The 19,458-nt window shown below is 38.4% G+C and overlaps 1 long non-coding RNA gene across 1 annotated transcript; it reads left to right on the top strand.

Annotated features, from left to right (window-relative positions):
• The first annotated feature begins 7,605 nt into the window (after window positions 1-7,605).
• LOC132659608 (uncharacterized) lies at window positions 7,606-17,166 on the top strand. The gene is made up of 2 exons (XR_009600196.1): window positions 7,606-7,930; window positions 11,625-17,166. It is a non-coding gene; the product is annotated as an uncharacterized LOC132659608 (long non-coding RNA).
• The last annotated feature ends 2,292 nt before the right edge of the window (window positions 17,167-19,458 follow it).

The following is a 19,458-nucleotide window of genomic DNA, read 5'->3' as shown; positions in this document are numbered from 1 at the left end:
TTTTCACTTTCATGCATTGGAGAAGGAAATGGCAACCCACTCCAGTGTTCTTGCCTTGAGAATCCCAGGGACGGGGGAGCCTGGTGGGCTGCCGTCTATGGGGTCGCACAGAGTCGGACACGACTGAAGCAACTTAGCAGCAGCAGTAGCAGCACACAGAAATAGAACAGCTAGTCTTAAGAACTCTCTTGATTTAAAAAAAAAAAACAAAAAAACACAGCTCAAGAAGTCTCATCAAATTTGCCGGTCAGTCTCCCCCCTCCTGGGCTTTACAGATGCTACCAAAAAATTAGGTTATTTAACAAAAGAACTGGAAGAACCCAAGGGGAAACCAAAGGCCTCTTCCCAACAAGTTCGAAACTTTTGAAGGGTTTTTAAGAATTACAATTTATAAAGTGAAAGTCACTCAGTCGTGTCTGACTATTACTACAGAGCACTATTCAAAGAGCAGAAGAAAAAAGAATCAGAAAGGAAAGAATGATGGGACTCACCCCAGCAAGGTGAAAAATTTTATATGGTTATTAAGAAATGGGGTGAATAAAACCAACATTGAGGGGTTAAAACATAAGTTTTAATATAGCACAACTGAAGAGTGAGTAGGCCAAAGGGATACCATGCTGGTCCCCTAACACTAAAGGGTCCAAAGAATCAAGTCCATTCTATTTACCTCAGTTTGGAGAAACTTAAAAATCCAGAAGGCAAAGTTTACAGTGAGAAACCTAACCAGCATTCACTTAGGGGTAGCAGTTAGGCTGATTAGTCAAATTAAAGACTGACAAAAAGGGTCCATTGGCTTGACCCCTCCTGGTGACCTAAGGCCTTTTATACAGAAGTGGGTAAAAGGGCTTGGGAATAAAAAGGAGACATTTCCTGGGATGACTTTTCTAGTTGTCCAGTGGTTAAGACTCTGCCTTCCAATGCAGGGGGTACAGGTTCAACCCCTGGTCAAATCATCAATAAATTAAAAAATTAATAAGTAAAAGTTAAAAATAGAAGCTAACAGGGATCTTTGCTGTAGTTACCCCATGAGCTATGCTACCAAAATCATTGGTGGGACCCAGAAACAATTAGATTAAAAAATGCAAGGACTGATAAGATTATAAAGGCTGGAATGTTTAAATGGGTGTTATGTGAAGAGGTTATGTCAACATTATCTTAATGTATCATGACAATGGATGCTGTGTCTGACCAGGAACATTTTCCCTACCCAGTACTGTAAGACCAAGACTTGTCAACGGAGTCCTAGTGGAGGCAATGGTTAGAGGTATAAGAGTTCATGAAAATGAAGTGGAAGTATTTCAATGGACTTTACGTAATGTGGAGAAGGCAATGGCAACCCACTCCAGTACTCTTGCCTGGGAAATCCCATGGATGGATGAGTCGGATGACTGAGCGACTTCACTTTCACTTTTCACTTTCATGCATTGGAGAAGGAAATGGCAACCCATTCCAATGTTCTTGCCTGGAGAATCCCAGGGATCGGGGAGCCTGGTGAGCTGCCGTGTATGGGGTTGCACAGAGTTGGACACGACTGAAGCGACTTAACATAGCATAGCATGTAATGTGGCTGTCTACTTTTCGGATGACTGTGTTATAAGGATGGGTGTCCTGTCTCATCGAGGAACATTACCCCTCCCTGGTATTATAAAACAGGACATGTAAACCCCACCCGCCAACTTCAAGCATTGATAATCAAACATGCTAATGGGAGCCAGTAGGATAGTCTGAGATCACACAGTGTGAAGCAGAAGCAGTCAAGGCTTAAGAGAAGCAATGATTTTTGTCTTGCAAATCTATACGAAATCAGAAATGCAAACACAGCCCACAATCAAAAAGCTAGAAATAAAACTACCATAAGATCCAGCAATTCCACTCCTGGGTATCTACCCAGAGAAAATGAAAACACTAATTCAAAATGATACATGCAACCCAACACTAATTCAAAATGATACATGGACCTCAATATTCACAGCAGTCTTAGTTACAGTAGCCAAGATATGAAAGTCCGCCTACATATCCATAGACAGATGAACAAATAATAATATATATTAATAGTATATATATATAAAATCTTTATACATATATATCTCACACATACAGACAGTGTTGAACAATCAGTTCAGTTCAGTTCAGTCACTTAGTGATGTCCGACTCTGTGACCCCATGAATCGCAGCACGCCAGGCCTCCCTGTCCATCACAAACTCCCAGAGTTCACCCAAACTCATGTCCATAGAGTTGGTGATGCCATCCAGCCATCTCATCCTCTGTCATTGCCTTCTCCTCCTGCCCTTCCCAGCATCAGAGTCTTTTCCAATGAGTCAACTCTTCGCATCAGGTGGCCAAAGTATTAGAGTTTCAGCTTCAGCATCAGTCCTTCCAAAGAACACCCAGGACTGATCTCCTTTAGAATGGACTGGCTGGATATCCTTGCAGTCCAAGAGACTCTCAAGAGTCTTCTCCAACACCACAGTTCAAAAGCAATGATTCTTCAGCGTTCAGCTTTCTTCACAGTCCAACTCTCACATCCATACATGACCACTGGAAAAACCATAGACTTGACTAGATGGACTTTTGTTGGCAAAGTAATGTCTCTGCTTTTCAATATGCTATCTAGGTTGGTCATAGCTTTCCTTCCAAGGAGTAAGCATCTTTTAATTTCATGGCTGCAATCACCATCTGCAGTGATTTTGGAGCCCCAAAAATAAAGTCTGCCACTGTTTCCCCGTCTATTTGCCATGATCTTCATTTTCTGAATGTTGAGCTTTAAGCCAAATTTTTCACTCTCCTCTTTCACTTTCATCAAGAGGCTTTTGAGTTCCTCTTCACTTTCTGCCATAAGGGTGGTGTCATCTGCATATCTGAGGTTATTGATATTTCTCCCAGCAATCTTAATTCCAGCTGTGCTTCTTCCAGCCCAGTGTTTCTTGTGATGTACTCTACACAGAATTTAAATAAACAAGTTGACAATATACAGCCTTGATGTACTCCTTTTCCTATTTGGAACCAGTCTGTTGTTCCATGTCCAGTTCTAACTGTTGCTTCCTGACCTGCATATAGTCAGCCATAAAAAAGAATGAAATCTTATAATTTGAAATAATATGGATGGACCTAGAGGGTACTATGCAAGTGAAATATGACAGAGAAAGACAAATACTGTATATTTTCACTTACATCTGGAATCTAAAAAAACAAATGAACAAAACATAAAGAGACATATAGGTATAGAGAATAAACTGTTCCAAGGGGAGGAGGGGTTTGAGAGTGGGTGAAATAGGTGAATGGAATTAAGAGGAACCTACTAGCTATAAAATAATTCATAGGATATAATGTACAAAGGGAACAGAGTCAGTAATATTGAATTAACTTTCTGCGGTGTATAATCTACAAAATCATCACATCACTGTTGTATATCTGAAACTAATATAATACAACTACAATTTTTATAAAATTACATAAAAATAATCTCCAATGAATGAATACATGACAATGACTCAGGAAGTTTTCCTTGTTATATGCTTCTTAACTCTCTCAAAAGAATTTAGATAAAAGGCCTGTTCATGTGAGAGGTGTCAGAGAGATACACACAAAGAAAATGGGTCAGGTATGGTAGGGAAATTTGATAAGGGCTAGGATCAAAGTCTACTCTGTCCCACTGTCTCTGCATGGCCCAACAAACAATTAGTTACCAAAAATTTGTTTTTCCATCTTAATATGATTTTCTCCCCTTTAAAGTCCCAAACCACTGTCCCAACATCCTCTTTAAGTTTAGCTGAAGATGGTATCTAAGGTGAGGGTTTTGGCCATTTTCAGGGGTTAGTTTTCCTAGGTCTCTCCCATGTATACATATTAAATGTTTTTCTCCTGTTAATCTGTCTCATGAAAATTTAATTTTTAGACCAGCCAGAACTTAGAAGGGAAAAAAAAGCATGTCTTCAGCAGTTGCAACTATACACAGGAACGGTTTAATAAGTGCTTAATAAAATAGCATCTCTGATGGAAATTGCTGATGTCAACTAGTATCAGCTCTTCAATAACGTTATGATTCTCAGTATTTGATGCATAAATTAATCACCTGATATTATTTAGAATTGGTATATTTGCATCAATACTAAAAATTTTATTTCAGTAAATATGTGATTTCAGAAACTGAATCTGTATTTGGTCACATGAGTTGAATACAGGTGACTCAAACAATTTGAAAAACACCCTGGCTACTCCCTGTTGACTTAGAACCAACTATGAGACATATAGTATTATGAAATGAATTGTTCCCCTCCTCTTCAAATTAATATGTTGAAGTCCTAACTCTCAGTATGGCTGTATTTGCAAATGGGCCCTCTGAGCAAACAATTAAGGTTAAATGAGGTCCTAAGTGTAGGGTCCTGCTCTGACAGGATTAATGTCTACAAGGAGAGACATCAGGGAATGTGCTCTCTCTCCATACATGCACTTAGGAAAGGCCATTTGGGGATATGGCTAAAAGGAGGCCGGTTGTAAGCCAGGAAGAAATTCCTCACCAAAAATTGAATCAACTGGAACCTTGATCTTGGACCTCTAGCCTCCAGAACTGAGAGACAATACATTTCTTTTTTGAAGCCATTTCCATCTACAAATTGGCACTTGCCATCTTCCTTTACAAGGATGAAATTATGAGCCTCACAGCTGCTGACCTTCAACACTCCCTATAAGAAGTTCATGGAAGAGACCAGGAATGAGTCAAACTTGTACTCTGAGAAAAACTGGCAGAGCAGGTCTTCAGACAGATATTTTCAGGAGATGATTTTATGAATCCAATTCTTGCATCTTCTTGTATCTATATTGTTATAGCCACGTGTTCTGGGAAAGAAACTCACTCAGAAGGACAATGCAGATAGTGGAGTGAGGTGTATTACACCGGCGAGCCCAAGGCAGAGTCTCCTCTTAGTCTCCCAACCAGCATTTGTGAAAATCTTTTATACCCCATGTGTATGGGTCTGAACCCACCACTCCAAATTCCTTGAGACTTACATAAACCAAGGAAAACACAATCCCAATAACCCCATCATTCACGTGCTATGTACTCATGTGCTCAAACAGTCAAACAATTAGCCAATAATCAATAAACCTGAAGTTACACTCCGACAGATACAGAAAAATTTATGGCCTGTCTGGAGGAAGAGGTGATTAGTGTATGTTTTCTCTTAGGCGATGAGTAACCTAGATACGATCTTCAAGGTTCCCCTGTCTGGAGGGGGTCTTATCTTTCTGTTGTTGTTTTCATAGGCACTAAACACAGAGTTCAGAGTCCATTGGAAAGGTGGCCAAGCATGATCAGCATGAACAGGCCTAAGATGGAGTTCAGGCCCTATGAATTCCTTCTTCAATATTGGCACTAAAATCCTTCATGGTGAAATCTACTCCTTGTGACCAGCAGTAACCTTCTGCCCCCCCCCCCAAAAAAAAAATGTGCTTGATTGAATGAACTCCCCCTTCACCAAAATCACATATAAACTGGCCTCCCCACTACCTCTTTGGAATGCTATCTCTCAGAGCTACCAGATTGCTGTCTCCCAGGCTACAGTCCTCATTTTGCCCCAAATAATAAAGCGTACAACTCTCACATGATACTTTTTTCTTTCAATTGACATCATCCAAGTTGTTGTAGCAAACTAATATACAGAGTTCTCGTCAGAAGTTGTTTATTCTAGATCTCAGGAAACTTCCCCACCTTCCTTCCCTTAGCTTCTCTCCTTAGACTTTCCCTGAATACTTTATTTCATCTAGGGTATCTAATACATGAGTACAGTTTTTAATACTTCAAATCTGAATAACATAATAGACAAAGCTATAGAAATACACAGAAAAAACGGCAGAAACTACTCAAGTGCCTGAATCATTCACTCTTATTACAGCCTTCTTCCTTAAGACTTTCAAATTTGATTCAGTTGGTACTAAAATATTAGTGATTCTTAACCTGGGACCAATGCATACATTTCAAGAACAGTCAAACATTGTAAAATGTTCATAGAAATTTTTCTGGTGAAAGAATCTCAGTGGGATCCATTGACAAAGCTTCCCTTAAGATATAAAATTCTACCTATTTGAATTATAGGATCTGTTTTTCCAGATGTTAGATATGTGAATAAAGAGTTTCCCTTTTCAACTTTTAACCTGGTAAAATAATCCTACTACAAAAGAAATAAGTTGCCCATAAAATGTTTAGCAGTTTGTGGCTTAGCAAAGAGAAGACAAAAGAAAAGAATAATAGATTATCTCAAGCCCTGTTGTCTCCTTGAATCTTTCCTGAACTCTCCAATTCAAGTGTAGTCATCCATTCCTCAAATCCTCTATCTTCCCCTGTCTATGCTGCCCATCTGTTGCTTACACTTTACATTCAGCTTTTGCCATTTAGCTTTCACCAGCAAACATTCCTTCACCTTCATAATAATTATAAGATGCAGGTTGGAAACCTTTTTGGAACTGTGAATAAAGTCAAAACAATGTCTAAGAGAAAACCTGCACAAGGGCCACAGAACAGGATTTCTTTTTTAAAAGCAAACATTACTTTAAAAAGAAACAAGCCCCAAACTTTGCTAAGCTCACCTAGACTTACTGTAATATCCAACCCAAATTCAGTTTTAGCCTCTCCTAGGAATGGAATTTTAAGTCAGCAGTGTGGAATTTCCTGGTTGGCAATAATTAAGTAATCTGCATGATAAGATTCTTTGCCCTTCCCACTAAGGAAAGGTGACCTAGCCTGAAACAATTTTTGCTGTCCTTGTGTTGTTGTTGTTAATAATCTTGTCCCACCCTATTTCTAGAGAAGCCTTCCACATTGTAAAACTTCCTGGAGCACCTGTCTGTTTACTATTAAAAGATGGGTTGCTATCAGATTCATGAATCATTTAATAAAGTCAATTTGATCTCAAATTTACTCAGTATAATTTGCTTAACTAATACATGTTCTCTTTTAATTGGACTGAAAGGTACTATTTATAAGCTGCAGTGTCTTATTCATGCAACAATCTATACTGTCATGGAAAGAAATAAGCAAAACAAAGGAATATTACCTGTCAAAATTCAAGACAGGAAAAATTTCAAGAAATAAAATAATTAAAAGGCAATAAAATAATTACCTTTTATAACTAAACTGGCAATAGTATTGTTGCAGGAAGGGGTACCCCTTCCAGGGCCCGAAACTGGGCTCTTGTCTAACACTCAGAAATGAATTGTCTGAGGAGACACATGTGCTGACAAAGCAAGAGATTTTATTGGGAAAGGGCACCTGGGTGTAGAGCAGCAGGGTAAGGGAACCCAGGAGAACAGCTCTGCCACGTGGCTCACAGTCTCTGGTTTTATGGTGATGGTATTAGATTCCAGGTTGTCTTTGGCCAATCATTCTGACTCAGAGTCCTTCCTGGTGGTGCACGCCTTGTTCAGCCAAGATGGATGCCAGTGAGAAGGATTCTGTGAGGTGGATGGACATGCGGTGTCTCCTTTTGACCTTTCCCAAACTCTTCTGGTTGGTGGTGGCTTATTCCGTGTTACTTACCCGGACTTCCTGTCATAAAACAACTCATGCAAATAGTTACTATGGTGCCTGGCCAGGGTGGGTGGTTTCAGTCAGTGTGTTTCCCTTAACAGTATTAGAGTACACGTCGAAGGCAATAGCACCCCACTCCAGTACTCTTGCCTGGAAAATCCCATGGGCAGAGGAGCCTGGTTGGCTGCAGTCCATGGGGTCGCGAGTCAGACATGACTGAGCGACTTCACTTTCACTTTTCACTTTCATGCACTGGAGAAGGAAATGGTGACCCACTCCAGTATTCTTGCCTGGAGAATCCCAGGGACAGGGGAGCCTGATGAGCTGCCGTCTATGGGGTCGCACAGAGTCAGACACAACTGAAGCAACTTAGCAGCAGCAGCAGCATGAATTTAAGACTACAACAGGTAAGCTCAATTAAATTCGTAAAATCAACTTTTCTTAGTAATTGGAAGAAAAGTGAAACATTTAAAGGAAGCAGTATAGAAAGAAAAAAATAATAATTTTGAACAAGGACTATCAACCTGTTTATTTGAAAGTCTGAAAGATAATTCGAGAAAAAGTCTGAAAAATTTTTAAGTCTACCTTATATAGTACTGATTCTACTGTTTAGCAAACATTTATGGTAGAGTTCCTGAAGTTAGTTTATAAAACCAGAAAGAAAACTGGGGCTAAAACAAATTTTTCAAATTGAAATTCTTTTAGAAATATAACAAAAACACAAGAGACTTTATCAGGACACTTTATCAAGACTAAAGCTAATTTCAATCTAAAATCCTCAGCTGAGCTCATCTGATGTTGCCTCTCAAAGTCTGCAAAAATTTTCAAAAGTAGCTTTAAACCTTTTTTTTTTTTTTTGCAAAAGAAATTTAACACTATATGAGAATACATAGCCTTGATCAATAACAATGGAATCTAAATAAAATCAACCACGCCACAGTAACCATTTCTTTCAAAAAAATAGAAAATAATTTACAAGTAATTAAACATGACATTTGAATTAGTTCATGATCTATGACAGCTCACAATAGGATAATCTTGGATTGGACCACTTAATTCTTGATTCTTCAGTCTGTTTTTACCACAAGGGAACTTTATTTAGTTTTATTTTTTTTTAAAGGAAATGTTAATACTAACTATAAACTCAATATTTGATGTCATTTATATTAGTTTTAACTGGAATGTGGGTAATTATGAATTTACAGCTGACCCTTAAACAACATGGGGGTTAGGGATGCCAAACCTCTGAACAGTCGAAAATCTCATGATTTCTTATAGTCAGCACTGTATCCATAGTTCCTCCTTACCTTTGAATTCAACTAACTTGGGTCATATTTACTAAGAAAAAGAAAAAAAAAAAATCAGCATATCAGTGGACTATGCAACTCAAACCCATGTTATTCAAGCATCAGCTTGTCTTGTGTTATCAAATTAGTTCTTCTTCCCCAGATTAAATGTCCCTGAAGGACATCTTGAAAGAACAATAATGAGAAAGATGACATAGTACTGACTAAAATGAAAACTAGATAACAGCAGTCTTTTGGAAACAATTCAAACAACTTAGTCTGGGAATAGCTTGGATTCTCACATAAAGTATAAAATTGAGAGAGGCAGTATGACTAGAAAGCAGTTATCTGGCAGCCCTAACATTTCAGATGTTTTCAAAATGAGGAAACCTCCCAGTTTCTTCTTCCATACAAGAAATCACAGTGTATGGCTATCAGTTGGGGCCAAAATAAACTAACAAATTGAGGTTGACTTTCAGTTTTAGCAATACGTCCGACTAGTTGTCCTAAGAAATCTTCCTGGTACAGAACACCTACAAAGAATGCATGAGTACTCATTAAAAACAAATAAAAACCCTTAATACAAATTCACTGATGAGCTGGCAGAAGAATAAGGGAAATTCTCTGAAGCCAGAATTGTCAAAGTACAAACCCATAAAGCACTGAAACACTAAAAATGGCATTCCCAAGGATGTGATTTTAACTGACCACAAGCCTCAGAGCCTAAGTGTTAAACAGAAAGCTTAGGTTCTCTGCAAGTTGGAAAGTCAGAATGGAGACTTTGACATAGTGCTAGACACCCGACCAGCTTTCAACATCGCTGCATGGGACAGAAACAATATTACATATTGACCATAATCCTTTCTCTTCCTGGGCACCAGAGAAGGACCACTTCCCAGCCTTCCTTGCCGCTTTTGGGGCACGGCATGACAGCATGCTGGCCAAGTAGGATGTGGGTGGGAATGATGTTCTCCATTCCCAGACCTGGCTTTCTAGAGGTAACATATTTCACATTGTAATGTTTAAAAATGTGGGAGGAAAGCTCCCTTCACATCAGACTTGGCATAAGGCATAAAATTTCATTCTGTTAAGCCATTGAAATTTGGGAGTTTATTTTTAACTACATTTAGCCTAATGATTTTGATTAAAATAATTCAACAAGAAAAAAACAAAGTTTGCTCCACAGAGACAAATAATTGGAATACCTGCCCTCAATAGGATATAGCACTGAAATTAATATTCACAGGTGTTGTGGGGGAAAAAAGAAAAGTCCACGCAAAAAATTAGAATAGTCTCAAAGTTTTTGAGAGTCCCCAAGTACCTTGAGGATGAAACACAAATTCTCTCTCTACAAACAGACTTTAAATCTAGGATCAAATATTCTCAAAGATATAATTCCAGGATATTACAAGTAAAATAATAAAACATGTAAGGAGACAAACGACCATGCACAAGAGAGCAAAAACAATAAACTATAGAAGTAGAAAAGCAAAAGCTACCATTGTTAAAATTATCACGGGATAATATAAATGTTTCTGTTAAGAAAATACTATATTAAAATGAAACACTAAAATTATAATTAAACAGTAACAAAGTTTCTAAATTTGCAATGCAGATTTGGAAAGAACTCAATGTAACTTCTAGAAATAAAAATGCAATATTGAATTTAGAAACTCTGGATTAAACACTAATTACATTCTGAAGAGAGAATGAATTGAAAGATATGAAACTAATATTTAGAATGTAGCTCAGGAAAAAACATATAAAATATAAAAGGGCTAAAATAAGATAGTCATGTGTTCTAAAATATGTTTATAAAATCTGACCTTAGTAATTAAAAATAGTACCAGAATCTCTGGAGACTTAAATCTCTTTGAATCAATTAAACAGCAGAAACAGATATAGTTAAACAGAACTAGTAAGCTGGTAGGTAGGTCAGAAGAAATTATCCCTAACAAAACTTAGGGGAAGAGATGCAAAATACAGATGAAAGTAAAAGATTTACAAGATGAAATGAAGCAATATGATAAACACTTCATTGGACTTCTAGGAGAGCTAGAGGGAAAAGGAGAAAGGGATATTCAGACATAATAATATTTTCCAGAATTGATTAAAGAATCCTAGATTCAGGAAGCCAAATACATCCTAAGCGCAATGAAATAAATAAATCTGCAGTCAGAGCCATCCAAGGAAACTGGAAAACACCATATATAAAAAGATTTAAAAGCCCAAAAGAAAAACAAAACCTGTACAAAGTGCTTACATTACACCACCAATTTATTTCTCAACAATGGAAGGCAAGAGAGAGTTGCATTAAATCTTAAAGAGAAAAAAAAAAAAAAACATTCAGTGTATATTCAATTTAACCATATTTTAAGAATTGGGGTGAAAAAAGACACTTTTATGCAAACATTTACTAACATTATTACCATCAACAAATGCTTCTTAAAAGGAACTTCTAAAGAAAGGGATTCAAGAAGAAAGAAACTGACCATAAAAAAAATAATAACACTAGGTTGTAATAAATGAATCTAATTCAAATAAATCATTGAATGCTTGATCTTACCAAACCATAATATTAACAATGTATAATTAATGGAGTTAAAAACTAATGACAAAGAGAGTTTTGCTTTAGAATAGGTCAAAACAAAAAAGCACATTTGCTTTAAAACTAGACAAAGCCAAATAAATTATAAATATAATATTTTTAAAGCATCAGGGAACTTCAGAAGCAACAGACTAAAATTCCAGAAAGAAGAAAAACTCTTTATTTATTTTTTTTTTTTTAACAAGGATTTTTCTCTTTCCCGTGCAGGCATTTTCTGATTCCAGGTGCTTATGGAGTCTCCAGCTTGGAAACTCTGGGACCAGGCTACAGAAAAGAGAAACTAGCAAAATTTCAGTGATTCTGCAGGACTAGTGTGATAAACTGGAGACCTGGGAGGTTTCAAACTCATAACCACTCTCCCCAAAGAACATTTGCTAAATTTTGTGCTAAACAGGAAGCTGAGAAACTAGGTGGAAAGCTTCCTGAATGCAATGTGAAATTTCCAGATGGAAGTAACCTAACTCAATATACCACCAGGTATATCCTCTTACCTTCAAGGAAGAGGTCCTATTTTGAAGTAATGTAAGCAGGAAGACCAAAGAGCTGAGCTAAGGTCTCTGAAGGACATAGCTGAATTTTCTGCAGTCTTCCAAACTGGAGGAGACAGAGATATACCGACTTAGAATCAAAACTCTGCAGGCAGAGAAGGAGCACAGCAAACAGAAGCAGGGGTATTGCGGAGGTGGGCTGGGTCTACCCAAAACAGAAACCCAGCCCCGACTTTAATTAATGTCTGATTGGATTCAGGAGTTTCGATCCTCACTCTTTATCAATAAAGGAAAATAACATAATGTTAAAGCATATCGAGAGTTAAAGCACCAACATGAACTAAGAAAGTACTAGAAGCGTGAAGACAAGAAAATATGACCAACTCTCATGAGAAAAGGAGAAGTGAGCCAAATACTGGAGTTGGCAAACAAGGATTGTCAAACACCTCTGGGTAAATATTAAAAAACATGGAGAAAAAGAGAGGCAAAGTAGATCAAAGAGTGGAGAATTTAACAGAGGATTAAAATCTATAAAAGAGAATCCAATGAACATTTCATAAATAAAAAAAGAAAATACCTGATGCTAAGAAATTAATAGATGAGTTGAAACAGGAGACTGAAGGCAGCTGAAAAAAAGTGAAGTAGAACTAGGTGCTAGTGTTTTCAGTGAACTAGGAATGAGGTTTTTTAAAAACTGAAAACAAACCAAAAGGAATGGGAAAGTATACACATGAACATATAAAAGCCCCTGGGACATTGTTTTTGTTCAGGTACCCCAGAGAAAACACTTTGAGGAAAAGATCTGCCTTCATGAGATTTAATAGTGAGAGCTCTCTAGAAAAGCATTGTTAGCGAGTGAAGCATGATTGAGAGGGAGAGATTGAACTGAAATGCAATTGCAAGAGAGGGCTTTATCAATCTTGTACAAGTTCTGGAACTGGGATGGCCCTTCAGAGAGGTCCTGAATTGAGGCAAGGAAGCTGGCCACTTTTACTTCCATTCTGACCTGTCATTGAAGGCAGCTGCCTCTGAGAAGGCCCCATAAACTTAGGCAAAGCCCAGCTCTTTGGCTGACGGCCATGCCGAGATGGGCCTCAGCTGTGAGTTGTCAGGAATCAACAATCCCAGTGGCTAGGGGAATGATGCAGAACCTGGATTCGGGATGGTTCCCCACCGCCTCCACAAGCACCCACACTTGGAGCTACCCGCTTCATATAAGTTCCCCTACCTGGAAACAATTCCTCCTGGACTCCAGTTTATCTCTTCTATGTAAATTTGCCAGGGCAAAATTAGTGGACATATTACAGCCCTCACAGTTGCAACAGTTCCTAGAGATACAGTTGACATTCATTGTCTTCCCACTCTACTGACAATTCCCGACTCACTCTTGGCTACCACATCTACTGGTTTAGGTGCTTTTGGTGAGGGGTGACAAACACTTGTTCTAAGCATCATTCACTAAGCCCTCCTTCAGCTGCGGCTGCTGCTCGTATTCACTCACCATCAACACTGGGCAAAGAAATGACGAAGGACATACACCCGGATCATCCGAGCGGTAAATACATTCTTACCACCTTCAGTCTGTAGCAGAGAACTAGAGTCAATTACCCTTGCCAATATAGCGATTTCTTTTCTCATCTACTGGTCTCTTGGAATGAGGAATCCAAAGTGATTAGATGGCAACCATGGAATAAAATTTCTTAGGAATCTGTGTCCCCTGATGGAAACATGCCTTCCCTGGGAACCAGGCTCTCTATAAACTTAAGTGTTGGGGATTCAGTTAACATAAAATCTCCAAGTGGATCATGGAGAATGATGGTCTGTGAGTCCACTCCTATTTCCAGTATTTGGTTCTGGCTCCTTACACTGAGATTAATTAGGACTGAGCATTTTTCATCGTTGCTAGTTAGAGTGTATGCTGTGCCCTGGAGAAGGAGGCCTGTCCTTGCAGAGTATCATCCCTAAGATAACATTCAGGTTGCGCCTTTACAATCCACTCCATTGCTCTATCAAGCCAGAAGTTTCTGAGTGGTTGCGTAGGTTATAGAAACATTGGATCTCAAGTCATGTGCTCATAGCTCCAGCTCCTTTGCATTAGAGGGATTCCTGGTATGAGGCATGTTAAATCACATATCAGTGAATCCAACAACAATAAACTCTTATAGAGGGGTGCTGGCTAAGGTTCTCTGAAGGCAAGTTAAACACGTAGGAAATATGTATCAGATCTAGACAAACACTGACTTCCAAGATGTAAGGAATCTGGTGTACTCAATTTCCTACCAATTAATTCTTTGGTCTCCTTGAGGGATGGGACCATTCTGAGGTACAACATGGGTCTCTTGCTGGCAAGCAAAACATTCCATGGTGGCAGCCCTGGTGAATGGGAGCCATGCAGACTTCATCCTGGCCACCATTGCTATTTCATGCCTGAGTCCACTGTGCTAGGAGCAGAGTGGTGGATGACAGAGGTTAGCTGGCATCAACTGACAGAGGCTTTCTGTCTCTCTTGCTAAACAGCAAAGTGCCTATTGTGCCAGTTTTCCTTGTATTTCCTCTCAGCTGTGAATGTCCCCTTCCGTATAGGCAGGGACAAATAGCAGACCCGCTGAGGATTTTCTCCTTCAAAATGAGCTTGATGTGAAGCTTTCTCAGTACAGGGTGCTAAGGGAATCTTAAGGAAGGAAACAGTCCTGGGATATCCAGTGTGGGCTAGGCATCAGCAGCCTGGAGGAGAGGACATCCAAAGAGCCTACCGCCATCATGGGCCTTGTGCATCTTCACTGCATAGCCTCAGAGCTATTTCAGTTGTAATATTCTCTACCACAATCGGCCTGCAGAGAACTAGCTCACTTTCTTGTCCATCCCCCACCTCCCCACCACCCACCAGTTCACTGTCTTGTTGTCACCACACCAACCTGATCTGCTGAGCAGGATGTAACAAGCCTAGCACTTTAGGGGGTTATGACCCAGCAAGTTCAAATGACACTTAAAGTGTCCAGGGCCAGAAGGGCTTTGTACAGAGCCTTTCAGTTTAGGAGGTTATCAGTACCAGAAGGAAATAAGCTCTGTATCATTTCTGGGGCCCAGCATCATGGTCAAATTTCTAGGGGTTAATTGGTCTATAGAGTGCCAGCAAAATCCCTTCAAAGAAAAACTGTCTGATATGGGAGAATGGCATTGAAACATATAAAATATCATATGTGAAATGAAAAAAAACACACACACACATACAAAAAAGAAAAACTGTCATACACAGCCTCACTTAGCACTGAAGAAGTCATAATATTTATCAGGCATTTTTGGATTCCAAAGGCAAAAGTCATATTTGAGTATTCTGTACTGATCCATTAAACAAGTAACTGTAAGTCTGAGAGTTATGGGGCTTAAAGTAAAAGAAAACGACATGAAGTCTAACCGTAGTGAAACTGAAACATGTTTATCAATTGGATTTTATGACCCAGCAAGTTCAAATGACACTTAAAGTGTCCAGGGCCAGAAGGGCTTTGTACAGAGCCTTTCAGTTCAGTTCAGTCGCTCAGTCGTGTCTGACTCTTCGTGACCCCATGAATCACAGCACGCCAGGTCTCCCTGTCCATCACCAACTCCCGGAATTCACTCAAACTCATATCTACGGAGTCGGTGATGCCATTCAACCGTCTCATCCTCTGTCGCCCCCTTCTCCTCCTGCCCCCAATCCGTTCCAGCATCAGAGTCTGTTCCAATGAGTCAAATCTTCGCACAGAGCCTTTAGCCAAGCCAAATAGGAGAATCACACTGCTGACCCCCAAGAGATAGAAGTAAAACTGTATCCTGGTTTTACCCTTGTTACTGGGCCTAGAAAAAGATTGATTATCTGACCGGACAGCATCCAGAGATCTTGAAACATGTCATGGATTGTTTTTTTCAACTGATCTACCCAGTTTTAGTTCAGTCAAGCAAAGCAGTAATTCAAAACCAAGTGAAAATGGTACAAATATGTCAAACTAAAGCAAGTCTACAAGCGCCCAAGTAAGCTGAATGAGCAGATGGTTTAAATGTCTACATAGCAGCACATCCTGCTGTATTGCCCCTGCTGCCTTAACCCACACTTACAGCCTTGTAAGATTTCTTTGTGATCAGCAGACAAAAAAAAGCATCCGCCAGATTTATAGATGATATTAAGAAGATACCACAAGATATTACAATCAACTGGTTTCTGTTCATACAACAAATATTATTCAACAGTGAAATGAATAGTAACTACATGTATCAAATAGAATCATCAAGAAAATGTAATTCCATGAAATACTTTATGTAAAATAGTATATTCAGTATGGGAGAAGGAAATGGCAACCCGTTCCAGTTTTCTTGCCTAGAGAATCCTGTGGACAGAGGAGCCTAGAAGGCTGCTGTCCATGGGGTCGCACAGAGTCGGACACGACTAAAGCAACTTAGCGTGCATGCATGCATTGGAGAAGGAAATGGCAACCCATTCCAGTATTCTTGCCTGGGGAATCCCAGGGAAAGAGGAGTCTGGTGGGCTGCCATCTTTGGGGTTGCACAGTCAGACACGACTGAAGCGACTTAGCAGCACCAGTGGTATATTCAGTATGCATGCCTGCTAAGTCACTTTAGTCATGTCCAACTCTTTGCAACCCCATAGACTTTAGCCCACCAGGCTCCTCTGTCCAGGGATTCTCCAGGCAAGAATACTGGAGTGAGCCGCCGTGCCCTCCTCCAGGGGATGTTTCTAACCCAGCGATCAAAACCATGTCTCCTACATTGGCAGGTGGGTTCTTTACTACTAGTACCACTTGGGAAGCTTCATACTTAGTATAACTCCATTTATAAAAAGATCTAAGACCTAAAAGCTAAAAATTAAAATATTTGGAGATGCATGATAGAAAAGCAAAGAATGATTAATACAAAGTGAAGGATATATATGCCTTTGTGTATCTGGGCTGAGAAGCAGCAGTAATTCTGTTAGAGAAATGCAGAGGCCTTCAAAGGAATTGGTAATGTTATATATCCTAAGCTTGTGATGGATATATGAGTATTAATCTTATAGTCATTCTTTTGGCTAGTGGCTCTCAATCCAGGCTGTACTTTGGAATCATCTGAAGAGCTTTAAAAACCAAGAACAAGACACAAAACTTGATGCCCTGGCACTGATTGATTTATCCTGAGATGTTTGGGTTCGAATGTTTTCCAAGTGATTCTAACTTGTAATTAGATTTGAGAAACATTGTTTTACACTCTAAATATACTCTTTTGTATTTTTATACATTTGTTTTGTTTTGTTTTCTTTTTAGAAGACCAAAGACACCGGAAATGAAGCAATTTTCGACTTAGAGTTGTTGTGATATATTGACCCATTTTGCTTCTTGCTCCATGACAGCCAGGTCACATGGTAGTTTATTGGCCTTTAAGGACAAGCCACATAAACATTCTCATGAGGTAATAACTGCTCCCACCCTAACTCAGTCAACCCCATTTGCTCCTTCTCTTTAGTCACCACCTCATCCACCAATGAATTTTACCCTAACCTGGCACACTTTAGGCATCTGAAACACAGGCATTTTTCTTTGTGCTATTTATCCTCTAATTCTAATGTTTCTCTTTCTCTCTTATTATTTCACTTTTTCCTGCCCTTATGCCTTCAGGCCCTATTTTGGCTTTTTTCTTCCCTTCCTGACAATCCCATTTAGTGCTTTTCTTTCCACTACTTTTTCATCATGGAAATGTCTAAACACTGACTTAGGTCTCTTCCTAAATAAAAGAGATTATTTTATAAAGAAAAGAAGAATTAAAATGCACTAACTAAGGACCTGTCTTTTAAACTGGTAAAAGAAAAAAATAATTTAACAAGGATATTAACTCTGACAGCACTGCTTCAGGTTTTTCTCTATTTTTATAAGTTCCTAAAAATTATACAGGAGTGGAATCAAGTTCTTAAATGTCACTTCTTCAGTGTAGTGCTTTAATATCACAAAGAAACAGTATATTTTAAATATCCCTGAATCCAAATCAAAGATATCAAATGTGTAAAAATGAAAGGATGATCATTTAGGATGAAACTCAGGAAGCTGAGCCCAATAAAATCAATACTAGCTCTATTTTTATCATGTAAACAAACTATGAACATTCAAACTAATAACTAATAACACTAATTTAAGGCATGAATGTTTCAAATTCCCATTACTGAACATAAGATGCTTAAATGTTAATGGTATGCTGAGAATAAATGCATTTTTTCACCAGGACTTCCAAAAACTATACTTGGATATCTCAAACATTTTTCTTATGTAAATTATTGCAAATGAAATATTTTTCTAACACCTTTGAAGGGCCACTTTGTCATCCTAAATATTTAATAAAAATAGAAATAGAATAATTCCTTAAATAGTTCTAATTTTTCAGATTTTTAAATTTATTTTCAGACTGCAAGCATCTTGAAAAGAAGGAAATATACAAGGCTTATTCAAATGTTTATGACATTTTTCCATCATATTTTCCCAAAATATTTGATAGAAACAAAGCTTAGAGATCATAGTTTTCCAAACATAGTAGCCCAAAAAGACAGATACCAGTTGCCAAGAAACTAGAATAATTACGTAAAAGTAGTTAACCTTTGAGATAAGACTGATTCATTTAAGCATATTTCAAAAGATTCCTAGCTTCCAGATAGGAAACTTGTATAGGTAAAAATAGTCCTTTTAGAAAAGAAATCAAGATTAGGCAATTAACCTTTTAACCCATTTAACAGTTCAAATTCCCTTCATTTCAAAGTTATACAGGCAACACAAAGATAATTGGTGGAGTAAAAGAGTGTTTATAAAAAGAGATTATGGTGGTGTATGTGTGTCTGAGTATAGAGGAATCTGATAATTAAAAGTGAAAAAGACAAGGCTATGTGAGCAGATGCTTATTATATAAGGGTATTTTTTTATGAAGTTTTAATTTGAGGTCATTCTTTTTATAACTCAATAATTTAAGGTGGTGATAAGTATTATAGCCTGGATTTTAAAAAAGATAATACATATATAACATTACACTTGGATAAACAAAAATACCTATGTAATTACCTAGTATTATCTGATCGATGCAAAGAAATAGAGGAAAACAACAGGATGGGAAAGACTAGAGATCTCTTCAAGAAAATTAGAGATACCAGGGAACATTTCATGCAAAGATGGGCTCGATAAAGGACAGAAATGGGATGGACCTAACAGAAGCAGAAGATATTAAGAAGAAGTGGCAAGAATACACAGAAGAACTGTACAAAAAATATCTTCAAGACCAAGATACTCACGATGGTGTGATCACTCACCTAGAGCCAGACATCCTGGAATGTGAAGTCAAGTGGGCCTTAGAAAGCATCACTACGAACAAAGCTAGTGGAGGTGACAGAATACCAGTGGAGCTATTTCAAATCCTGAAAGGTGATGCTGTGAAAGTGCTGCACTCAATATGCCAGGAAATTTGGAAAACGCAGCAGTGGCCACAGGACTGGAAATGTCAGTTTTCATTCCAATCCCAAAGAAAGCAATACCAAAGAATGCTCCAACTACCGC

This window comes from Ovis aries, chromosome 3 (genome assembly GCF_016772045.2).
Source record: "Ovis aries strain OAR_USU_Benz2616 breed Rambouillet chromosome 3, ARS-UI_Ramb_v3.0, whole genome shotgun sequence".
NCBI lineage: Eukaryota > Metazoa > Chordata > Mammalia > Artiodactyla > Bovidae > Ovis > Ovis aries.
Note: the sequence above shows the minus strand (reverse complement) of the source record. Positions and strands in the feature narration are given on the sequence as shown.